This window comes from Chiloscyllium punctatum, chromosome 9 (assembly GCF_047496795.1).
Source record: "Chiloscyllium punctatum isolate Juve2018m chromosome 9, sChiPun1.3, whole genome shotgun sequence".
Lineage (NCBI taxonomy): Eukaryota > Metazoa > Chordata > Chondrichthyes > Orectolobiformes > Hemiscylliidae > Chiloscyllium > Chiloscyllium punctatum.
The window spans coordinates 10,068,375-10,090,520 of NC_092747.1; the positions used below are offsets into that span (position 1 = coordinate 10,068,375).

A 22,146-nucleotide genomic window follows, 5' to 3' on the forward strand; every position below is an offset into this window, starting at 1 on the left:
GTCATTTTTATAAATGACCTGGAGGAGGGGCTAGAAGGTTGGGTGAGCAGGTTTGCAGATGATACAAAAGTCGGTGGAGTTGTTTACAGTGAGGAAGGATGTGTCAGGTTACAGCGGGATATAGATAAGCTGCAGAGCTGGGCAGAAAGGTGGCAAATGGAGTTCAATGTGGGTAAGTGTGAGGTGATTCACTTTGGTATGAGTAACAAAAAGATGGGGTACTGGGCTAATGGTTGGATACTTGGTAGTGTGGATGAGCAGAGGGATCTTGGTGTCCATGTACACAGATCTCTGAAAGTTGCCACCCAGGTAAATAGTGCAGTGAAGAAGGCATATGGCGTACTGGCTTTTATTGGTAAAGGAATTGAGTTCCGGAGTCCTGAGGTCATGTTGCAGTTATATAAGACTCTGGTGCGGCCGCATCTGGAGTATTGTGTGAAGTTTTGGTCGCCATACTATAGGAAGGATGTGGAGGCACTGGAACGGGTGCAGAGGAGGTTTACCAGGATGTTGCCTGGTATGGTAGGAAGATCGTATGAGGAAAGGCTGAGGCACTTGGGGCTGTTTTCATTGGAGAAAAGAAGGTTTAGGGGTGACTTGATAGAGGTGTACAAGATGATTAGGGGTTTAGATAAGGTTGACCATGAGAACCTTTTTCCACGTATGGAGTCAGCTATTATGAGGGGTCATAGCTTTAAATTAAGGGGTGGTAGGTATAGGACAGATGTTAGGGGTAGATTCTTTACTCAGAGTCGTGAGTTCATGGAATGCCCTGCCAGTAGCAGTGGTGGACTCTACCTCTTTATGGACATTTAAACGGGCATTGGATAGGCATAGCGAGGATAGTGGGCTAGTGTAGGTTAGGTGGGCTTGGATTGGCGCAACATCGAGGGCCAAAGGGCCTGTACTGCGCTGTATTTTTCTATGTTCTATGTTCTGGTACATCATAGAATCCCTACAGTATCGAAGCAGGATTACACCGCCCTTCCAAAGAGCATCCTCCCCACATCAGCCTATCCCTCTAACCCTGCATTTCCCCATAGCTAACCACCTAGCCTGCACAACACTGGACACTGTGGGCATGACAATCCCTCTAACCTGTGCATCCCTGGACTGTGGGAGGAAACCCATGCAAACACAGGGAGAATGTGCAACACAACTCCACACAGACAGTCACAGGGGGTGGAATTGAACTTGGGTCCTGGCACTGTGAGCAGCAGTTCTAACCATTGAGTCACCGTGCTGCCCATTGGGATGGTATATTGAAAGTTTGACAGTAGTAGACAGGTAATGGGACAGTATTTCATCAATTAAAAAATGGTTAATACATTAAGACAGAAAACCCAACAGGAAAATTGAGTCAACAGTGGTTACGAAAAGGAATTTAAAGACTCACAAACAGAAATTGCTGGAGAAACTCATCGGATATAGCAACATCTGTGGAGAGAAAGCAGAGTTAACATTTCACGTTCAATGACCCTTCTTCAGGAAAGGAATTTATAGATTGTACTGGATCAAAAGAAAGTCTTATAAAATTGTCAAAAAGGTAGAAACCCCAAGAACTGGGAGCATTTTAGAAATCAAAAGGATAACCAAAAAACTAATAAAGAAATTAGAATATCAACTAGCAAAAATCATCTTAAAAAACACAGATTATAAAAGTATCTAGATACATGGAAAAAAGGGGGAAAAAAGTAGCCAAGACAAAGATGAGCCCAGTACAGGGAGAAAAGAAAAAGATAATAATGGAAAATAGCAGATAAGTTAAATAAGTGTGTTTGTCTTCATGGAGGAAGATACAAGAAATCTTCCAGAAAAAGCGATCCAAGGGATCAGCGAAATTGGGGAACTGAAAAGAAAAATCAGCATTAGTTTAAAAAGCTAGCACTGAACAAATTCATGGGATTGACAGGACACATACCATTAGGATGTTGTTGAAAGAGGAGGCTATAGAAATAGCAGAAGTATTGGCAGTCATCTTACAGCATTCTATAGATTCCCAAACAATTATTGTACTGCGCATTGACTACTTGCCAATGTAACACTCTTAATTAAAACAGGAGGAAGAAAGAAAATGGTGAACTACAGAGGAGTTAGTAGGAGGTTGGCAAATCAGAAAAATACCAGTTAAAAAAAGTACCTGATAATTGGGCACTTCGAAAACAGTGTCCCAAATTAGTAAGAAAACACAGCAACCATATTCAAGAGAAGAATGAGACTGAGCAAAGGGCACAAATGAGTATTCAATAAATTCTAAGACCCGTCAGAGTATGCATCAGGTCTCCAGTTGACCAGGATACTAAAGGAGGAACACCAGCAATCCCCCACTCATCTAAGTCTAACTCAGTATGAACCACCAACACCATCAGAAAAGTGCAAGAGACAGAGAGAAGGAATACAGCAAAATGGAATTGATAAATTATAAGTTTTTATTAACCAACTAAAACATAAAATGAGCATTCAAGAAGTTTAATTGTAATTTTTGTCAAAAAATAATTACATTTTTTATGCCAAGTTTGTGGCCTTTTCCATAAATTAAATGCAGGTAGATTGCGCTCTGTCGCTAATTCGTGCAGTGTCTAGATTGGGTAATTCATTTTGTACTTGCATGAACTTGCTTCTTCACCCCCACCTCAATAATGAGAGGAATTACAGTTTTTTTTTAAAAATGGAGCCTTGATTCCAACAAAACACAGCCAAATCAATTCACATGTTAGAACTTGGTCTTTAGTAAGGCAATGGGAAGAGAGTTTATGCAAAAGGGCCCAAGAAGTGGTTTTGTTCTGTCCAGCAGGTCATTCTTGCTCATTTCTGACTTACAACTGTGTGCTTATTCTTTCCCCTCACTCCTCAGTGCAGGAAGCTCAAGCTATTTCTGAAGCTGTACCACATAAGAGGTAGATTGTAATTTAATTTGGATTGACTGAACTGTCAATCAAAGATCCAATTATGTGCAATAAGTCAGGAGCGACAATCCCCTTCCAGTTGCTTCTAGTTCAATGCTCCTTCAGTCAGAGGATGACAGCCCCTGAAGCCATTCGTACCTCAGCACAAATCAGCACCATCAGGAATAGAACAAAGGAAAAGATATAGAGTGCCCAGAGGTATAATGGTTATAATAAATTTATGACTATAACAGGAAAAGGTACAAATTTTTGATGAACAGTTTGGTGTCCCAAGTGGGATGAAAGGCAAACAACTAAAGATTGTAAATTTGAGGACATTAAAACAGAAATCCCAATGTACCTTCATTTAGATTCTCCTTTGCTGGAGACAACAGCTCACAGAGTCACATTGATTCTACGTTATGTCTGGCCTTTGCATTGGCTACTGTGCAGAAGTCAACGTAATTGGCATTCCCTCCGGCAATTTTTGCGATACAGACAGAAGCATAGAGCACCAAGTTTTTGTTTTGTTTTTCATACATTCTTTTCCAAGTGCTGAGATTGCACCTATTTCAAGGAAGCGTTGCCAATGCATGTCCCAGCTCTCCACAGAAGAATGTATGGATTGCTTACCGACTTGCTACTATGTGTTTACCTGGTTACACCCAAAGCCACCTCAAGAGTCATAAAATTCCACCACTAAAATACCTTTGGGCCATTATATTCTGAAAATACTTCAAATAAGGCAACAGATTACAGAATCTTATTGCCTTCGACAAATTATGAGCAGGAACAGATCATTCTGCCCTTCAGGTCTGCCCAGCCATTAAATAACATCATGGCTGATGTAATTGTGGCCTCAATTCCGCTTTGCTGCCTAGCCCAATACCAGTGATCTCCCTTATTGATCAAGGATCTCACTTCTACTACCTTAAAACAAATTCCATGATCCTGCCGCAACACCTCTCTGGGAAACAGAATTCCAAGATTCACAACCTTGACAGAAAAATGTTCTCACGGGAGTCTTAAATTGAAAAACTTTATTTTTAAATAATGCCCCTACTTCTTGTCTCTCCCAAAGCAGGAAGCATCTTTTCAGTATCCAACCTGTAAAACCCCTTTACAATCTTGTGCAACATCAACAAGATCATCCTCATTCTCCTGTTCTGCAATGGATCCAGGTCCAGCCTATCCATGCATGCCGTATAAGATAACCACATCCAGTATCCCAACCATCAAGAGAGTCAACTTTCTCTCAACAGCTTTTAAGAAGTTTTGATCAATAAGCATCCACTTTAGTGAATTTTATGCCAGTAAGGGTATTATTGAATGTTCGATATCAGGGTTCTTAGCAGAGGCAGTAATGCAAAGATTCAAACAAACAGCTCTGCCAACCATCCAACCCAAACTTTGGATCCGCTAAGTAGATGACACCTTTGTCTTCACTAAACAAAACAAATTAGAGGAAACCTTCAAGACCATCAATAATACCCTTATTGGCATAAAATTCACTAAAGAGGAGGAAAACAACAACAAACTGCCATTCCTAGTTGTCACAGGAGAGCGAACAGCTAATCGGGAACTTGAAACCAGCGTCGACAGGAAAACAACATATACGGACAAGTATTGAACCACAGAAGCAAATCATCCCAACATCCACAAAAGAAGCTGCATCAGAACATTATTTCAATAAGCCAACACACTGCAGGAACTACGCAGAGCAGAGGAAAATTACCTATACCATGTATTCAAAAAGAATGGGTACCCAATAAACACAGTCCGCCGATTTCTCAGCAACAAACCCAAACAAGCAGACAAAACACGGCCAGAAATGCTCGCCACTCTCCCCTACATCAAACTCATCTCGGAAATGACTGCCAGACTACTCCGACCCCTTGGCATCATGGTAGCCCACAAACCCAGCAACACATTTACACAGCTGCTAATCAACTTGAAAGACCCCATACAGACAAGCAAAACTAATGTCACTTACAAAATACTGTACAAAAACTGCAACAAACACTACATTGGACAAACAGGCAGAAAACTAGCCACCAGGATACATGCACATCAACTAGCCACAAAACGACATGACCCTCTCTCACTCGTATCCTTACATACAGATATAAGGAAGGACACCACTTTGACTGGGACAATACATCCACCTTAGGACAAGCCAAACAGAGAGACACACGAGAATTCCTAGAAGCATGGCATTCTAACCAGACCTCTACCAACAAACACATCAAGTTAGACCCCATCTACCACCCCTTTGAGAAAAAGATCAGAAAATGACATGGCCACAGGAAATGACATCACTAACCCAAAGAAACCCAAACATATAAATAGAAAGCAGGAATCAGCAGCAGTGCTTTGACTAGAGGCCCACTGAAGATGTCACCTAGTAGGCTGATGAAATGTCTAGAAACGAACCTTCCAGCTCAGCAAACAAACATACATCCAGTCCTGGGAAAAACTGATGTACAGAGAGATCTTGGTATTCAGGTCCATTGTTCCCTGAAGGTGGTAACACAGGTCAGTAGTGGTCAAGAAGGCATACAGCATGCGTTCCTTTCTCGGACTGGGTATTGAGTATAAGAGTTGGCAGTTCATGTTACAATTGTATAAGACTTTGGTTTGGCCACATTTGGAATACTGTGCAGAGTTCTGGTCGCCACATTACCAAAAGGATATGGATGTTTTGGAGAGGGTGCAGTGGAGGTTCACCAGGATATTGCTTAATATGGAGGGTGCTAGCTATGAGGACAGGTTGAGTAGATTAGGATTATTTTCATTGGAAAAAAGGCAGTTGAGGGGGGACGTGATTGAGGCCTACAAAATCATGAGAGGCTTAGACAGGGTGGATAGCAAGAAACTTTTTCCCAGAATCGGGGACTCAATTCCTACAGGTCCTGTGTTCAAAGTGAGAGGGGAAAAGTTTAGGGGAGAGATATGTGGAAAGTTCTTTACGCAGAGGGTGGTGGGTGCCTGGAATGCGTTGCCAGCGGAGGTGGTAGCGATAGTGTCATTTAAGATGTATCTGGACAGATACATGAATGGGCAGGGAGCAAAGGGATACAGATCCTTAGAAAATAGGTGACAGGTTTAGATTGAGGATATAGATTGGCACAAGCTTGGAGGACCAAATGATCTGTTCCTGCGTTGTAATGTACTTTGTCCTTTCACAACGAAGGACAACATTCCATTTGCCTTCTTAATTACTTTTGTACCTACAGACCAACCTTCTGTGATTTGTGCACAAGGACACCCAGGTCCCTCTGCACAGCAGCATGCTGCAACTTTTTACCATTCAAGTAATAATCCTTTTTACTTATATTCCTATCAAAATGGATGACTTCACATTTACTAACATTGTACTCCATCTGCCAGACTGGATAGCTCTTTGTGGTTAGTTCTCACACTGGATCTCTTCTCTTTCTAAATAGCTCATCTACTGCAAATGTTTAAACAGAAAAATCTTAGGCTTTTGACTGGTACCAGCTAATGGAAGGGAATTTAATCAGGGTCTCCTGAACAGCAAATCCCATTGATCAATTTCTAGACACCATTTCTTATCAAGTGAGAATGTGTGGATGTTGAAGACAAAATCTCAGATAAAAATCTCTTCTTCAACTCGCTCCCACACCAGTCCTACCCCGACCTTACCCACAATTTGAGAATTTAGAAGTAGAGAATAAATCAATTAGCTGATCAACTAGAATCATAGAATTGCCCCGGCAGTAGTTCAGTGCCTTCAGACAGAGTGAGAAGATTAATTAGTTTCAAGAAAGAGGGACTTCAATAAAAAAGAATAATTTGCATTCAATGATAATCTTTCGATATGGCTAAACCAAATTCAAATGGAAAGGTTTATTCACATTAGACACAAGAGTAAAAAAGAAAGTGATAAAGTGATCAATGAAGTGTTGAAAAAGAAACACACACAGATGACCGAGCAGGTTCAGGTCAAAAAGGAACTTAATTAGATCAAGAATGAACAGATCAATAAATCAGCCTGGCTCAGCGATTACCTGCTATGCTTATTTCAGACAGGAATGTGGCAATGTTAGCTTTACAGCATTATTAAAGTCGAGGGAGACAGCAGCGACAGAAATTCAGACTGAAAAATGCCGACAGGTCCCTCTTCCACTTACGTTCTCAAAGACTCAGTGCGCAGAAGTGAATGGAATGTTCACACTTATGCAAATCCTAGCACAAATCACTTAATAATGAGTAGAAGCAGGAATCCTAGCTATCCTTTCCCCTGCTGTGCCCCAGGAACACTAGAGCTATATGTACGACTCAGTACAATACTAGGTAGACGATTGAAGAACAGGACAACCAAGGCGGGGGGAAGGTGTGCTCACTTACATTAAAAGAAATGGTTCACAACGGTTTGTTTGTTATGCTTGCTGACATAGCAGTGACTGCACTTAAAGTCATTCTTTTGACATGAAATGCCCTTTAAATGAGGAGATATGTCTTCACCCAGCGAGTGGGGAGCCTGTGGAATTCTTTATCACAGAAAACAGTTGAGGATAAAACACTGAATGTTTTCAAGATGGAGTTAGATATAGTTCTTCGGGCTAAAGGGATCAAAGGATATGAGATAGAAAGCAGGAACAGGGGACTGAGTTGGATGATCAGCCATGATCATATTGAATGGGGGAGCAGACTCTAAGGCTAAATGGCCTACTCCTGCTTACTATATATCCCATTTCTTGAACACTTACTCAGTTTTCAAAGATGGCTAGCACTCACTTGCAAAAGAAACACCAACATATTTGTAGGGAATGCAATTAGAAGAATTTCATAAGAAATTATGCAGTGCAACTATCTAATCAAGAAATGAAACTAATGTGGAAGCAGAAACCCCATAAACTGCCTGCTCTCGAGATAGCCATAACATAAAAATAACTCTTTTCAACAAAAGGACACAAGAATGATCTTGAATCAATGCATTCAGATAGCCAGCTTCAAAAACCGAGGGGTGGTATTTTAGTTCCTCTGGCATCTCACCTCCCTAAATCTCCCTCACATTTCCAGAGTAGTGAAGCAAATACAGAATTCTGGAGAATCTCACCAGGTCTGGCAACAACTGCAGAGAGAAATATAGTCAACATTTCAGGTCAGTATGACTGGTCTTCAGAACAGTCTTGACTATTTTGCTCTCAGTGGAGTGGACCCCTTTCACACCTTGATCTACATTGATTTTAGATCTCTTAGCTTTAAACATTCCCACAACACTAATATTTCCTTTGTCTTTTCCATTGGGCCTCTGTCTCTGTCAAAATAATATAAAAACACATTGATCAACACTGTTCAGTTCAGATGATGATGACACACTGGACTCAAAATGCTGCCTTTACTTCTGTTTTCACACATGCTGTCAGACCTGCTGAATTTTTCCAGAAATTTCTGTTTTTATTTCTGTTTTCTCAATAGTTTCAAAGAAAAATTCGTTGAAACCTACAAAATACTTAAAAGAGACAAACAGTAGGTGCAAGTGAGGTGTTTGTTCTACTTGGGCCATTTAGTACCAAGATAAGTACTTCAGCAAGGCATTTGATAAGGTTCCCCATGACAGGCTCGTTCAGAAGGTCAGGAGGAATGGGATACAGGGAAATTTAGCTGTCTGGATACAGAATTGGCTGGTCAACAGAAGACAGCAAGTGGTAGTGGAAGGAAAGTGTTCTGCCTGGAAGTCAGTGGTGAGTGGTGTTCCACAGGGCTTTGTTCTTGGGCCTCTACGCTTTGTAATTTTTATTAATGACTTGGATGAGGAGATTGAAGGATGGGTTAGCAAGTTTGTAGATGACACAAGGTTGGAAGTGTCGTTGACAGTATAGAGGACTGTTGTAGGCTGCAGCGTGACATTGACAGGATGCAGAGCTGGGCTGAAAAGTGGCAGATGGAGTTCAACCTGGATAAATGCGAAGTGATGCATTTTGGAAGGCCAAACTTGAAAGTTGATTACAGGATTAAAGACAGGATTCTTGGCAGTGTGGAGGAACAGAGGGATCTTGGTGTGCAGGTACACAGATCCCTTAAAATGGCCACCCAAGTGGACAGGGTTGTTAAAAAAGCATATGGTGTTTTGGCTTTCATTAACAGGGGGATTGAGTTTGAGTCGTGAGATCTTGTTGCAGCTCTATAAAAGTTTGGTTAGACCGCACTTGGAATACTGCATCCAGTTCTGGTAGCCCTATTATAGGAAAGATGTGGATGCTTTGGAGAGGGTTCAGAGGAGGTTGCCAGGATGCTGCCTGGATTGGAGGGCTTATCTTATGAAGAGAGGTTGACTGAGCTCGGATTTTTATCATTGGAAAAAGGAAGAGAGGGGACCTAATTGAGGTATACAAGATAATGAGAGGCATAGATAGAGTTGATAGCCAGAGATTTTTTCCCAGGGCAGAAATTGTTAACACGAGGGGACATAGTTTTAAGCTGCTTGGCAGAAAGTATAGAGGGGATGTCAGAGGCGGGTTCCTTACGCAGAGAGTTGAGAGAGCATGGAATGCGTTGCCAGCAGCAGTTGCGGAAGCGAGGTCATTGGGGATATTAGAGACTGCTGGACATGCATATGGTCACAGAAATTTGAGGGTGCATACATTAGGTTTACCTTACATGAGGATCAATGGTCGGCACATCATCATGGGCTGAAGGACCTGTTCTGTGCTGTACTGTTCTATATTCTAAGTAGAATTAATTATTTTTAAATTCAGAGGGTGGCAGAATTCTCTAGCCCTGAGGGGTGTGGCAGCTCAGTCTTTAAGCACATTTGAAGTAGACATGAACAGAATTCTGATCACCAATGATTTAAAGGGCTATGGTGATGGGGTGAGTAAGAGGTATTAAAATGCTCGATCAGCCATGACACTACTGAATGGTGGAGTAGGCTCAATGAACTGAAAGGCAAACTCCTTTCCTATGATTCACCACAAGAGCACCATGTTTAATAATATCCTTGTGTGATGTTCACACACACAAACCTCCAGTAAATAGAAACAAGCACAGCAACTTTAGCTGATCCAGGCAAACACTGAGAAAACAGTGTATTATCAGAGGTGCTAAAACCAAGATTCTTCTGACCTCTCAAGGAGGAAACCAGGTCTTACAGACAGACGTTACCGGAAAGTCGCTTACACACTTTATCTAAAGTAAATACAGCAAATTGTCACCTTTGCTCACTGATGGAATACAGCACATTTCAAAAGTGCTTCACTGTTGTAAAGCCCTGTGCAACATCACAATGTCATGAAATGCATTAATAAATGAGGAATGTACATTAATAAATGAGGAATGTACACAAAAATGGCTTGTAATACTTCACAGGCCTGGTGGCATTTCAGAGTAAAGAAACACCATTAACATTGCAGGTCAATAACTTTTCAACAAAATGTGTACTAAATATTGCTTTCTACCTTCTAAAATCTCCAGCTGTCCAACCTACTCAAGTCAATGTCCAGCATGCAACTAAATGAGTTGAGACTAGCGAGGTTTCATTATGATTTGGCATCATCCTGAAACTTGGTTTTTGTCCCACTCCTAAGAAGAAGCTCTCTCACAGGCAAGCCCAGACATTATGATCCGAAACTTGAGTTTATCCGCAGAGTAATCGAAGACACAGCATACCCCGGGTGAACAATAACCTTGTTTACAATCAAGAAATACATCGGAGATAGTAATTCTAGGCATCTCGGTGAAATAAACTGACAGTCTCTGCCAGGTTATGATTACTGAACAAATTAACATAAGCAAAATGTTGAATAAAGCACAGAGATAAACCTCTTAGCTTCAAGAAGCTGTTACAAAACAATATATTTAAAAAGTTCCATAAGCCTTGAATGAGCATGCTTAATTTGGATCAACACCTCTTGTATGCCAGATTTATGTGAAATTGGATATGGAGAGTGTTCACTTGTCACAGCTTGCTGGCTGCCTCAGGAAGCTGGGATGTGCATTAGTAATCAAGACAGCACTCCAGTTATACCACCCTTTTCCGAGGTTAGACATTCACACCAGAAAGTAAGAAGTTTAACAAACAGGGTAATCTTTGCAGTGTCAGTCAAAACCAGTCACTTAGGGTTCCTGCTCAAAACGTTCATACCTGTGAATCAAAGCAACTAATCAGCACAGATAATAAGCCAAGTGATATCCATTAAGGCAAGGCATTATTCAAGTTATTCAGGCCCTCTTTTGGTGCAGTGGTAGTGTGCCTCAGAACAAGTCCCACTGCTCCTGAGGTGTGTAATAACATGTCTGAACAGATCAATTAGAAATATCGAAAAGATTTGGTGGTTGTAAAGTCGACAATGTTGTGCTGGAAAAGCACAGCAGGTCAGGCAGCACCTGCAGAGCAGGAAAATAGACGTTTTGAGCATAAGCCCTTCATGAGGCTTGTTGGATAGGGGGCTGAGAGATAAATGGGAGAGAGCTTCTTCTTAGGAGTGGGACAAAAACCAAGTTTCAGGATGATGCCAAATCATAATGAAACCTCGCTCGTCTCAACTCATTTAGTTGCATGCTGGACATTGACTTGAGTAGGTTGGACAGCTGGAGATTTTAGAAGGTAGAAAGCAATATTTAGTACACATTTTGTTGAAAAGTTATTGACCTGCAATGTTAATGGTGTTTCTTTACTCTGAAATGCCACCAGGTCTGTGAAGTATTACAAGCCATTTTTGTGTTGGGAGGGGGGTGGGGAGGAGGAGGAGTGGGGGAAGTTAGCTGAGAACGCGATGAAGGTGGATGAAGGTGGGGGAGAAGGTGATAGGTCGGAGAGGAGGGTGGAGCAAATAGTTGGGAAAGTGGATGGACAGGTCAAGAGGGTGGTGCCGAGTTGTAGGTTTGGGACTGGGATAATGTGTGGGGAGGGGAATGATGAAAATGGTGAAATCCACATTAATCTCATGTGCTTGTAGGATCCCAAGGCAGAAGATGAGACTTTCTTCCTCCAGGTGTTAGTTGGTAAGGGTTTGGTGATGGAGGAGGCCCAGGACTGGATGGAGTGGGAGAGGGAGTTAAGTGTCTTAATGTGGATTTCACCATTTTCCTCACTGCCCCCGCTCCCAACATTATCCCAGTCCCAAGCATCCAACTTGGTACCACCCTCTTGACCTGTCCATCACCTTTCCCATCTATCCGCTCCACCCTCCTCTCCAACCTATCCCCTTCTCCCCCACCTTCATCTACCTATCGCTTTCTCAGCTACCTTCCCTCCCCAAACCCATCCCCCTCCCATTTATTTCTCAGCCCCCCAGCCAACAAGCCTCATTCCTGATCAAGAGCTTTTGCCCTAACGTTGATTCTCCTGCTCCTCAGATGCTGCCTGACCTGCTGTGTCGTTCCAACACCACACTCTCGACTCTGATCTCCAGCACCTGCAATCCTCACTTTCTCCTCCTTGGTGGTTATAGATAATGGTTAGTATTTTTTTTAAAAAGTTTCAAGTTATTCAAAGGGTCTTGTAGTGCAGCACTAGTATCCCTACCTCCAAGCTAGGAAACCTGGGTTCAAGTCCCATCTGTTCCAGAGGTATGTAGTAACACCTCTAAACAGGTTGATTAGAAAACAATATTTTTCCCAAACCCACCCCCCCCAGTCATCCATCATCTCCTACAGCAAAAGAGTCAATGCTTCCACGAAGGAAGAGACATTTTCAACTTGTCATAACATTGCTAAGTTATGAATTCTCAGCACAATATCAAAACAATCTGCTTTGACTCAAAGTAAAGACAGATCTCCAGATACAAAACAATATTTCAAAAGGAATTAAACATGTGCTTGATCGTTCAAACACTATTGAGGAAAAGCAGGGACTTACTGAGCAACTCTTTGGAAAATCGAGCATCCATGAGCTGAATGGCCTCCTTTCGTGTTGTAAAATTCTACAATTTCAACAAACTGAACCGACTATTCTGTTCACACCCAGTAACTTCAGATGAGCAGCAAGTGTGATCACTGGAGCCACAAGCTCTCCTACTCACTTCTCCCCATACACAACTCTGTCCCACGGTCAGACAGCCTCCTTTCAATCTCTGAACCAGTGTGTGCAGAAGCAGAGGGGTTGTTGGTGGTGCAGTGGAACTGTTTATCCAGAGGCTCATGCAAATGCTCACAGAACATGGGTTCAAATCTCACCTGAAAACTTGATTAATAATTCTGGAATTGAAAGCTTCTCTCATTGATCATTATAAAAATAAAAGTTGGTTCACTGATATCAGAGAGTCAGAAATCTACAACACAGAAAAGGCCCATCGCATCTCTCAAAAACAATCACTTGACTATTCTAATCCCAATGGTCAATGGCCAACTATGTCTTGGCACAGAACTACACATCTAAATAGGTCTTAAATATTATGAGAGATTTTGCTTCTCACACCATTACACACAGCATAGGGAAGTTAGGGAAGGAAATCTGCCATCCTTACCCAATCTGACCAGACTCTAAATCCACAGCAATGGTGATTGATTCTTAACAATCAACAGTTAACACTTAAGTCATCAGAGTTATTCTGATGAAGGGTTAATGAACTTGAAATGATGCTGCCGGACCTGCTGAATTTTGCCAACAATTTCAGTTTTTGACAGGGAGAGGGAGTAGCCTTGACTTTTCTGTAGTCTGGAAGCTTCTCTTCTTTATCGTAAATACATAATCCATTCAAATGCCCAGAAGCCAGGGCTGCTGTCATACTGATGACTTCAGGCATTCACAAGTAGACTCAGCTGTACAAAGCCAACCAACAAACTGTCACTGGGTAAAGCTCAATCTGCATGCACAAACACCTCATGGCACTGGAAGAGTGTGTGTCATCTCATCTTGTTCATCACCCAGCTACGCTCAACCCCCCCCCCCACCCCCCCCCCCCCAACAACCTTCATTGAGTCATAAGGCATAGCATCATAGTTTTACAGCTTAGAGACAGATTCTTCAGTCCAACCCGTGCATGTCAGTCTGATACCCCAAATTAATCTACTCCCATTTGCTACTCAGTCCTTTGCGGACAAGAGCTGGAACTTCAGATTGTGCAAGACGTTAGCAAGGCCACTTTTGGAATACTGTATAAAGTTTTGGTTGTCCTGCTACACGAAGGATTTTATTAAATTTGAGGAGGTTCAGAAAAGATTTGCAAGGATGTTACCTAGAATGGAGAGTTTGAGTTAGAAGGAGAGGCTGGATAGTGTTATGGACTAGGCTAGACCACTCAAAACATTCTTCAGCAGGCAACCCAGACCATAAGTTTGCAACTTGTTTTGTTAAGTGTACAGTCAGAATTACCTGGAGTAAGTTGGTTTTAAAACAGACAAATGTACTCACAAAATTACACAATGAAACACAAGAACAGAATAAAGAACGCCTATAGAACACAGTCTATCCAAACTAGACTTCATTATGCTTTTCTGAATATACACAACAGTCCCAACAAACCCCCTTAAAAACCGCTACAAATGGAGAGAGAGCGAGAGAGAGAGCGAGCGCGAGAGAGAAAAAAAAAAGCACAAGAGAGCGAGAGCGAGAGCAAGAGCGAAAGAGCGTGAGAGAGATTGTTTCCACACAGCTCACTGTAAAACTCCCAACTACTTCTGGACTGAACTGAACCACTCAGCCATAGCTGACCATGCCTCTTTCATTATACAGGTCACTTCGGCCTGAAATCTCATCTGTTTACATATAAACAAAAAGGCCTCTCAATATCCTTTAATCTCTGTACCAAACCAGTCTAAATTGGCACTGAGCGCGGTCTATTACCCCGCTGAAAAAAAAACAAGGACATCAAATCCTTGAGAAAAAGAACAGCATTTATATAAAAATAAACCAGCTTTGTGACAATAGGCTGGGACCTTTTTCCAGTGGAGTGAAAGAAGTTGACGGGTGACCTTATAGAGATTTATAAAATCGTGAAGGGCATGGGGTAGGGGACTCAAAGCTAGAGGGCATAATTTTAAGCGAGAGAAGAAGGATTTAAAACAGACCCAAGAGGCAACTTTTTTAGAGGATGGTTAGTATGTGGAATGAACTGCCAGAGGAAATGGTCAATGCAGGTAGAGTTACAACATTTAAGAGACATCTGGACAGGTACAAGAACAGGAAAGGCTTAGAGGGATATGAACCAAACACAAGCAAATGGGACTAGTTCAGTTTAGGAAACGTGGTCAGCATGAACAACTTGGACCAAAGGGTCTTTTTCTGTGCTGTATGACTCAGACTCTAAATCACTTTTCTGTAGTCTCTGTTCATCTCAATTTCCACAAAAGGTAAGAGAAGCTCCAAGATCACAAAAAAAAAGCCAACCATCACTCCAGTCCACTACATTAAGACCTGACCATTCATTGTTTTTTTGAGCTAGAAGATGAGACAGAAGATGGCAAAGTCCTATTCCAAAGACTTATTCGCAGTGAAATTCCAGGTGACAATCCAATGCAGCACTGAGGGAGTACTGCACAATTGAAGGAAATGTCATTTGAAGAAGTAGTTAAACTTGGAGCCCCTCTGCCCCCTCAGGTGGCTAAGGAAGATCCAACAGCAGTATTCCAAAGAGGAGCAGCATGTCCAGCCCTAAGGATGGGGATGCTTTATCATGGAGTATAGAGAGCTGGGAAAAATTGATCTTTGATTTTCCAGGGAAACACAGGGAGTGGACAGAAGAGTAGAGTTGCTGCCAAGACCAGCCATGATGGTACTGAATACCAGCTCAATGGGATGGATGGTCTACTCATGCTCCTACTGGATTTCCTTTGCTCGTGAACTACTTTCTATTAAATGGCACTACAAAAAAGATCCAATCGTTATTTCAATGCAGTTCACAGAACCTGTGCAGGTTTGGTCTCCTTATTTAATGCAAATGATTTGGAAGAGGTTCCGAGGAGATTTATTAGATTGATACCTGGAATAAGAAGGTTGTCTTAGCTGAAAGATTGGGTTATCTCCCATTGGGGTTTCGAAGGGGTGCAAGGAGGATATGATTTCGAAGACCCTGAACAGTCTTGACAGGTGGACATGGAAAGAACATTTCCTCTTGTGGGCAAGTCCAGAATTAGGTGATAGTGATTTACAATTAGGAATCACCTTCTGTAGGACAGAAGGAGGGAAGTTCTTTTCTCAGAGGGTAATGTGACTTTGGAACTCTCTGCCTCAGAAGGCAGCAAAGGGATGGTGGGGTGGTCATGGATTATTTTTAAGGTGGAGGAGATTGATGTGTTGCCTAACAAGAAACAAAAGGATTTTGGGGATGGATGGGAACAGGGAATTCAGAACAAAGATCTCACAGCCATGATCAGGCTGAATGGTAGAGCAGACTTTAAAGGGGTGAAGGGTCTACTTCTGCTCCTAACTCATGTTAGGTATGTTCAGAAAGTACTTAGGTAGCTAGAAAGTACTTTGATACATTTGAGATCCTAAATTTATTTATTTCTACTTTATTCATTCACAGGACGAGGGCGTTGCTGGCTCAGCCAGCATTTATTGTCCATCCCTAATTGTCCACACAGGGCAACTAAGAGTCAACCACATTGCTGTGGGTCTGGAGTCACATGTAAGCCAGACCACATAAAGATGGCAGTTTGCTTCCCTGAAGGACATTAGTGAACCAGATGGGTTTTTCAGGCAATCGACAATGGATTCATGGTCATGACTAGATTCTTAATTCCAGATATTTATTGAATTCAAATTCTACTATCTGCCGTGGTAGGATTAGAACCCAAGTCCCCAGAATGTTAACTGGGCCTCTTAAAGTACATGGTCAGAGGGAATTGTTTATCTAAAGAACACACAAATATAGGACCACATGTTAACATGGCTATGTTACTGCAGAAGACAAAACAAACAACTTTGGATGCTGATGATCTAATTGCCGGTGAAACTCAGCAGGTCTGGTAGTATCCGTGGGAAGAAAGCAGAGTTAGTTTTGAATCCAGTGAGTCTTTATCATAACTGATCTGCTTTCTCCCCATAGATGCTACCAAACCTGCTGGGATTTGTCAGCAATTTTGATTTATTTACCTGCATGCTAGGTATCAATAACTGCATAGGCCCGAGTTGTACAAACTCCCCAGTGGTTCAGGGAGTAAAGCCATCACAATGTAGATCAAGCAGCTCTTGCCTTTTTACCTTCAGACTGCACCGCACTAACTCATTCTGCCACAACAAACTCAAGTAGCTGAAAAGATTTCTCAACAGTTCGGCATTGTTTCCACTTCTGAACAGCGTCCAGGTCAAACAGCGAGGGATTGGGAATACGCAGCTGCAGCTTTATCAGAACACCCACGTTTAAAGTCACAGGTCCAGAGCAAAATCAGTACATCTCACCCACCCAGTTTTTAAAATATTCTGTGTGTATTACACATCCAGCTAGATTTTGGCAGGTTGTTAGCTCTAAGGGAATATTAGCATTTCCAATGTACATGTTCAGTATGTTGCACTCACCCAATGAGATGCTGTGTATTTTACTGACAAGCAGCATAGTGGGACAGTGGTTAATACTGCTGCCTCACAGCACCAAGGACCTGGGTTCGATTCCACCCTCAGGTGACTATATGTGGAGTTTGCACATTCTCCCAGTATCTGCATGGGTTTCCTTCCACAGTCCAAAGATGTGCAGGTTAGGTGGATTGGCCATGTCCCCTAGTGTCCAGGGATGTGCAGATTAGGTGCACAGTAGGTGGATGGGCCAGGTGGGATGTCCTTCAGAGGGTCAGTGTGGACTCAATGGGCTGAATGGCCTGCTTTACACTGCAGACATTTTAATGTTGAGAAATAATATCCCTGAGTGCAAAATGATATTGTTGGCCTGAAATAGTCATTTAAAAGTCACAAAAAGAAGCATTTTCCAGGACTCGAGACTTGTGTGGTACAATTGTTCTTTTTTGTGAAAGTTGTGAAAGTTAATCAAACAGGAATGATTTAAGAGATTTATAAAAGACATAAGAGGCAAATTGTTTTACATTCAGGGTGGTTCAAATGTGGAATGAACCCCCTGAGAAAGTAGTAGATGTGTGTACAATTACAACATTTAAAAGGCATTTGGATAGATGCATGAATAGGAAGGGTGTGGAGAGCTATGGGTTGGGATCAGACAGGTGGGACTAGTTTAGTTTGGGGTTGTGTTCGGCGTGGAGTGGTTGCACCGAAGAGTTTGTATCCGTGCTGAATGACTCGGTGTTGCATGACAGGGCACAAGACAGCAAATGTCAGCCGTGGCTCTGTCATCACATTCTCACCTTGAGCCAGAGGTTGACATTTCAAGCCACATCCCTAAACTCTTGAGAAGAGGAACCGCATGGACACTTTAGTGCAGTATTAACACCACACTATTTGAGATGTTGTGTGAAATGCTAAACACAAGGTTAATGTAAAAATATCCCATGCACTGTCTCAAAAGCTGGATCTCCAGATTGTCAACACCCTGGCCTCTATTTATCCTCCAGACACCATCACAGGCAATCTTATCATACAAAACTGCAGTAATTAACCAGCTCATTGAAGTGGTGGTGCCATGATGAGCCAAATAGCTTCCTCTGCACTGGATCAATCCTGTGATTCCCTTGGTACTGCATGGACAGTTTAAGATTTTTCTGTTCAGGTCCCAGAGCAGTGGGATTCTGCAGTGCCATATGGCAATAAAGCATACTGGGAATGAGAATGAAACATGCTTTACATAGAACTATGCAGTAAAACTCAAATATTTCAGAAATTTCAAAAAAAGTCTACAGAAGCAATAATTCGGTTCACACTGCACTTGACAAAAAAACCAACATCCAATCAAATGTAAATTTCCAAGCAGGTATTCATGGATAAGCAATGGGTACAAAACAGATACATGGCAAAGCATCTATGAATCATATTTAGAGACAACACATTAAGTGTTTTGTTGCCCAATGTGGCAATCTAGTCTCTCAGTAGATTCACAATTCAAAGAATTTTCTGAAACATTCCCTTGTGGAACAGCTGGTTCACAGTAATGTGCATCGTTTGCCTTGCCGACTGAAAGATAGTTGAATCAGGAAAGAGAAAAACAAAAGTAAATAAAAAAACCTGGTGGAATTCCCACTAGTGACTACCTTGCTGAAAATCACTGTGCAAGAGCAGCCTAACTGTGATGGATTTGATAGTTCAGTGATTGCCGGTGATCATTACCCACACTTAAGAGAAGTCCCGAAGAGGAACACAATTCACTATTTTGGCTCACCCATCTAGGTAGAAACTGCAGTTGTGCCATTTACTAAATTCAATAGTTTCTTCTGTGCTAGCCATTGTTCAGTTGGCACCACTTCCACAGTCAGCAGATATGAAGTCTTGAGTCTCACTCCTAGGCCCTGAGCACATAATCGACACTGGCATTTCAGTCTCTCATTGGCAGGGGAGTGGAATATCAGAGGTAACATCTTTTACAGCAATGTAAAACCAAGTGGTTTCCACTAGTTGATGGCGTCAAGATCGCTTTTAATGCAGACCCCTGAAGGTTGAATTGGCTGCCAAACCATTTAAATCGAACATAATCTGTGTTTATATGGTGCCTCTAACTCGCTAACGTACTCCTAGGCATTTGACAGGATTGATTACTAAACAGCATCGGACACTCAGGCAATATTACAGCCCATCACCAAATGTTTGCACCAATCAGTTATACCTGACCACAGTAGTGAGTAGGCAGAGAGGGAAGACTTGGCTTCAGGCAGCTGAAGGTACGTTTGCCACTGACAAAATGGTGGAAATTAGGAATGTGTAGAAGGCAAAATTTGGAAGATTGTAGAAGTTTCTAAGAATAGTCAGTCAAAACATAAAAAGGAATAGGCAGGGCGAGGCTAGAGGAAATTGAAAATAAAGATAAGAATTTTACAATCAAAGAATTGCACAATATATGTTGGCAAAGTACTGTGACCATAATCAACATAACTGATCGTCAGGAAAGGGAGAAGATGAAAATCTAATAAAGAAATAAAATCAAGTAATGGCATCAATGTCCAGATATGAACAAAGAACAAAGTTCAGTACAGCATAGGAACAAGCCCCTTGGCCCAACAAGACTGCACTGACACATGATACCTTTCGTTCATGGAATGCCCTGCTAGTTGCAGTAGTGGACTCTCCCTCTTTATGGGTATTTAAGCGGGCATTGGATAGGTATATGGAGGATAGTGGGTTAGTGTAGGTTAGGTGGGCTTTGATCGGCGCAACATCGAGGGCCGAAGGGCCTGTACTGCGCTGTATTCTTCTATGTTCTATGTTCTATGTTCTTTCGAAGCTAAAACCTTTTGACTCTACACCTCCTGTGGCAGTGCATTCCAGAGTTTTGACACCCTCTGTGGAAAAAACATGCCTCTCACATCTCCTTTAAACTTACCCCCTTTTGCCTTAAACCTCTGTACCCTCAAAATTGATATTTCCACCCTGGGAAAAAGGCTCCAAAGTCTACTCTATCCATGTCTCTCAGTTTTATACACTTTACAGGTCACCCTCGCGCTGCGACATTCAAGTGAAAACAAACCAAATTTGGCCAATTTCTCTTTGAAGTTGATACCCTCCAACATCCTGGTAAACAGTTTCTGTACTCTCTTCAAAGCCTCCACATTCTTCTGGTAGGGTGGGCGACCAGAATGGTACACAATATTCCAAATATGGCCTAACGGATGTTCTATACAGCTGAATTTCTTGAAGACCATTTTACAAAATTGGGAAGCATCCGTCAAATAGCTTTCCTCCAAATAACGGGAACATTTCACCAACAAAAAAAAATTCAGTCATTCACAAACACTCTGATAAGCAGGAGTCACTTAGTAACTACAACATTGTTTTCCCCAAGAGCATAAACTCATTCCAGCCAGACTACATACTGAGAACAAGATAATAACAGGTACACTGTCAGGACTTGTACAAGAGAATCCAAAACATTCAGTTGCTTATGTGACCAAAGCTTCACAGAGAGAAAAAAAGTGTTGAGGAAAACTTCCTGTTTGCAGAAGTTATTTCCTTCTTGGTTGATCTCCCCTTAAAGGATGGTCCTTCATAACAAAGGATCATCTAAGATTATAAATGAGATATCAGAAACTTGATCAAAATGATAAATTTTAAAGAAACATCTTGAAAGAAGAGAGGCAAATAGGTGCAGAGGTTGGGGGAGGGAATTTGAGAGTTCAGGTCCAATGCAGATAAAAACATAGCCATCAAATGGTACAGTGATTAAAATCTAGGATACACAAGAAACCTGAATTAAACTGCAACATTACATACATTAGAAAACTCAGCATGCAGGTCAATGGGAAAATCTTTCTGCTAAATCAACTTATTACAAAAATTAAACATAAGAGTCATATATCTTACAATTCACAATGCAGATTCTGGCAAAACCTCAATGACAATTCAAACCTTTAAAAGTAGAAGAGAATTATTCATTGCACTAACCATGTGGAGGTCTCATTTGTTCAAAAGGGTTGTCATGACTGGTTTATCCAAGTCCATTGAGACTCTTGGAAATGTACTGATAATTTGCTCCAGGGCAAATTCCAGTTGTGAAATGTCTTGTTAGTCTTGGCCCAGAGGTAGAAGGCAAGGAAGGTTGTGGCTCCTTGACCTTCCCCTGCACGATGCTTCAGGTGAGGGGCAACGTGCAATTTGGTAATGGAATGAGGCCTACAACCAGCCAATCCCTCCCAACAAAGTCTGTTCCTCATGGTGAATAGGAATGCAGCTGTCTTGGATATTAAAAAGGATCGTGGAACCAATACAGGCAGATGGAATTAAGATACAAAGTAGTCATGATCGAATTTGAATAGCTTACTCTTGTTCTCATGTTCAACTGTCGTGAGGGAAACCAATCTACTCCAATCTAACAGTTGTGATCACATGGATAGACAGGGATCACAAGACCATGATGAAGATGAAGAAACTTGTCCCTAACCCAGAAGCATTAGGTCATCATGCATTACACCCCAGCTAGCATCTCAGCTAAGACAGTGCAGGAACCACTAAAGTTCTTACTCCAAATGCCCCAGCTCTTAAGTACCCAACGACATTTTAGGAAAAATGACCAAAATCAGGGGGAGGTGATGACCAAGTAATATTACCACTGCACTATGGTCCAGAGACCTGGGTTATGTTCTGGGATCGCAGGTTAAAATCTCACAACAGATAGTGTGATCTAAAGTGTAAAACCTCTCCTGACAAATGGCAAGTGATATTCATGCCACTTAAGTATCAAGGACCATCTCCAACAAGGGAGAATCTAACTACCACCACATGACATGCAGTGGCAGTATCATTGCT

At 41.8% G+C, this 22,146-nt stretch overlaps 1 protein-coding gene across 4 annotated transcripts in view; it reads right to left on the minus strand.

The window, feature by feature from the left end:
- pak1 (p21 protein (Cdc42/Rac)-activated kinase 1) overlaps positions 1-22,146 on the minus strand; it is a 229,038-nt gene that overhangs the window by 151,681 nt on the left and 55,211 nt on the right. Inside the window, exon 1 of one of the 4 annotated variants that reach the window (XM_072576858.1) lies at positions 6,917-7,012. The exons of the other annotated variants lie outside the window; for them this stretch is intronic. The gene's annotated coding sequence lies outside the window, so the exon portion shown is untranslated. Of the gene's footprint in view, positions 1-6,916; positions 7,013-22,146 lie in introns of those variants that run through there. 4 annotated transcript variants of the gene reach the window in all.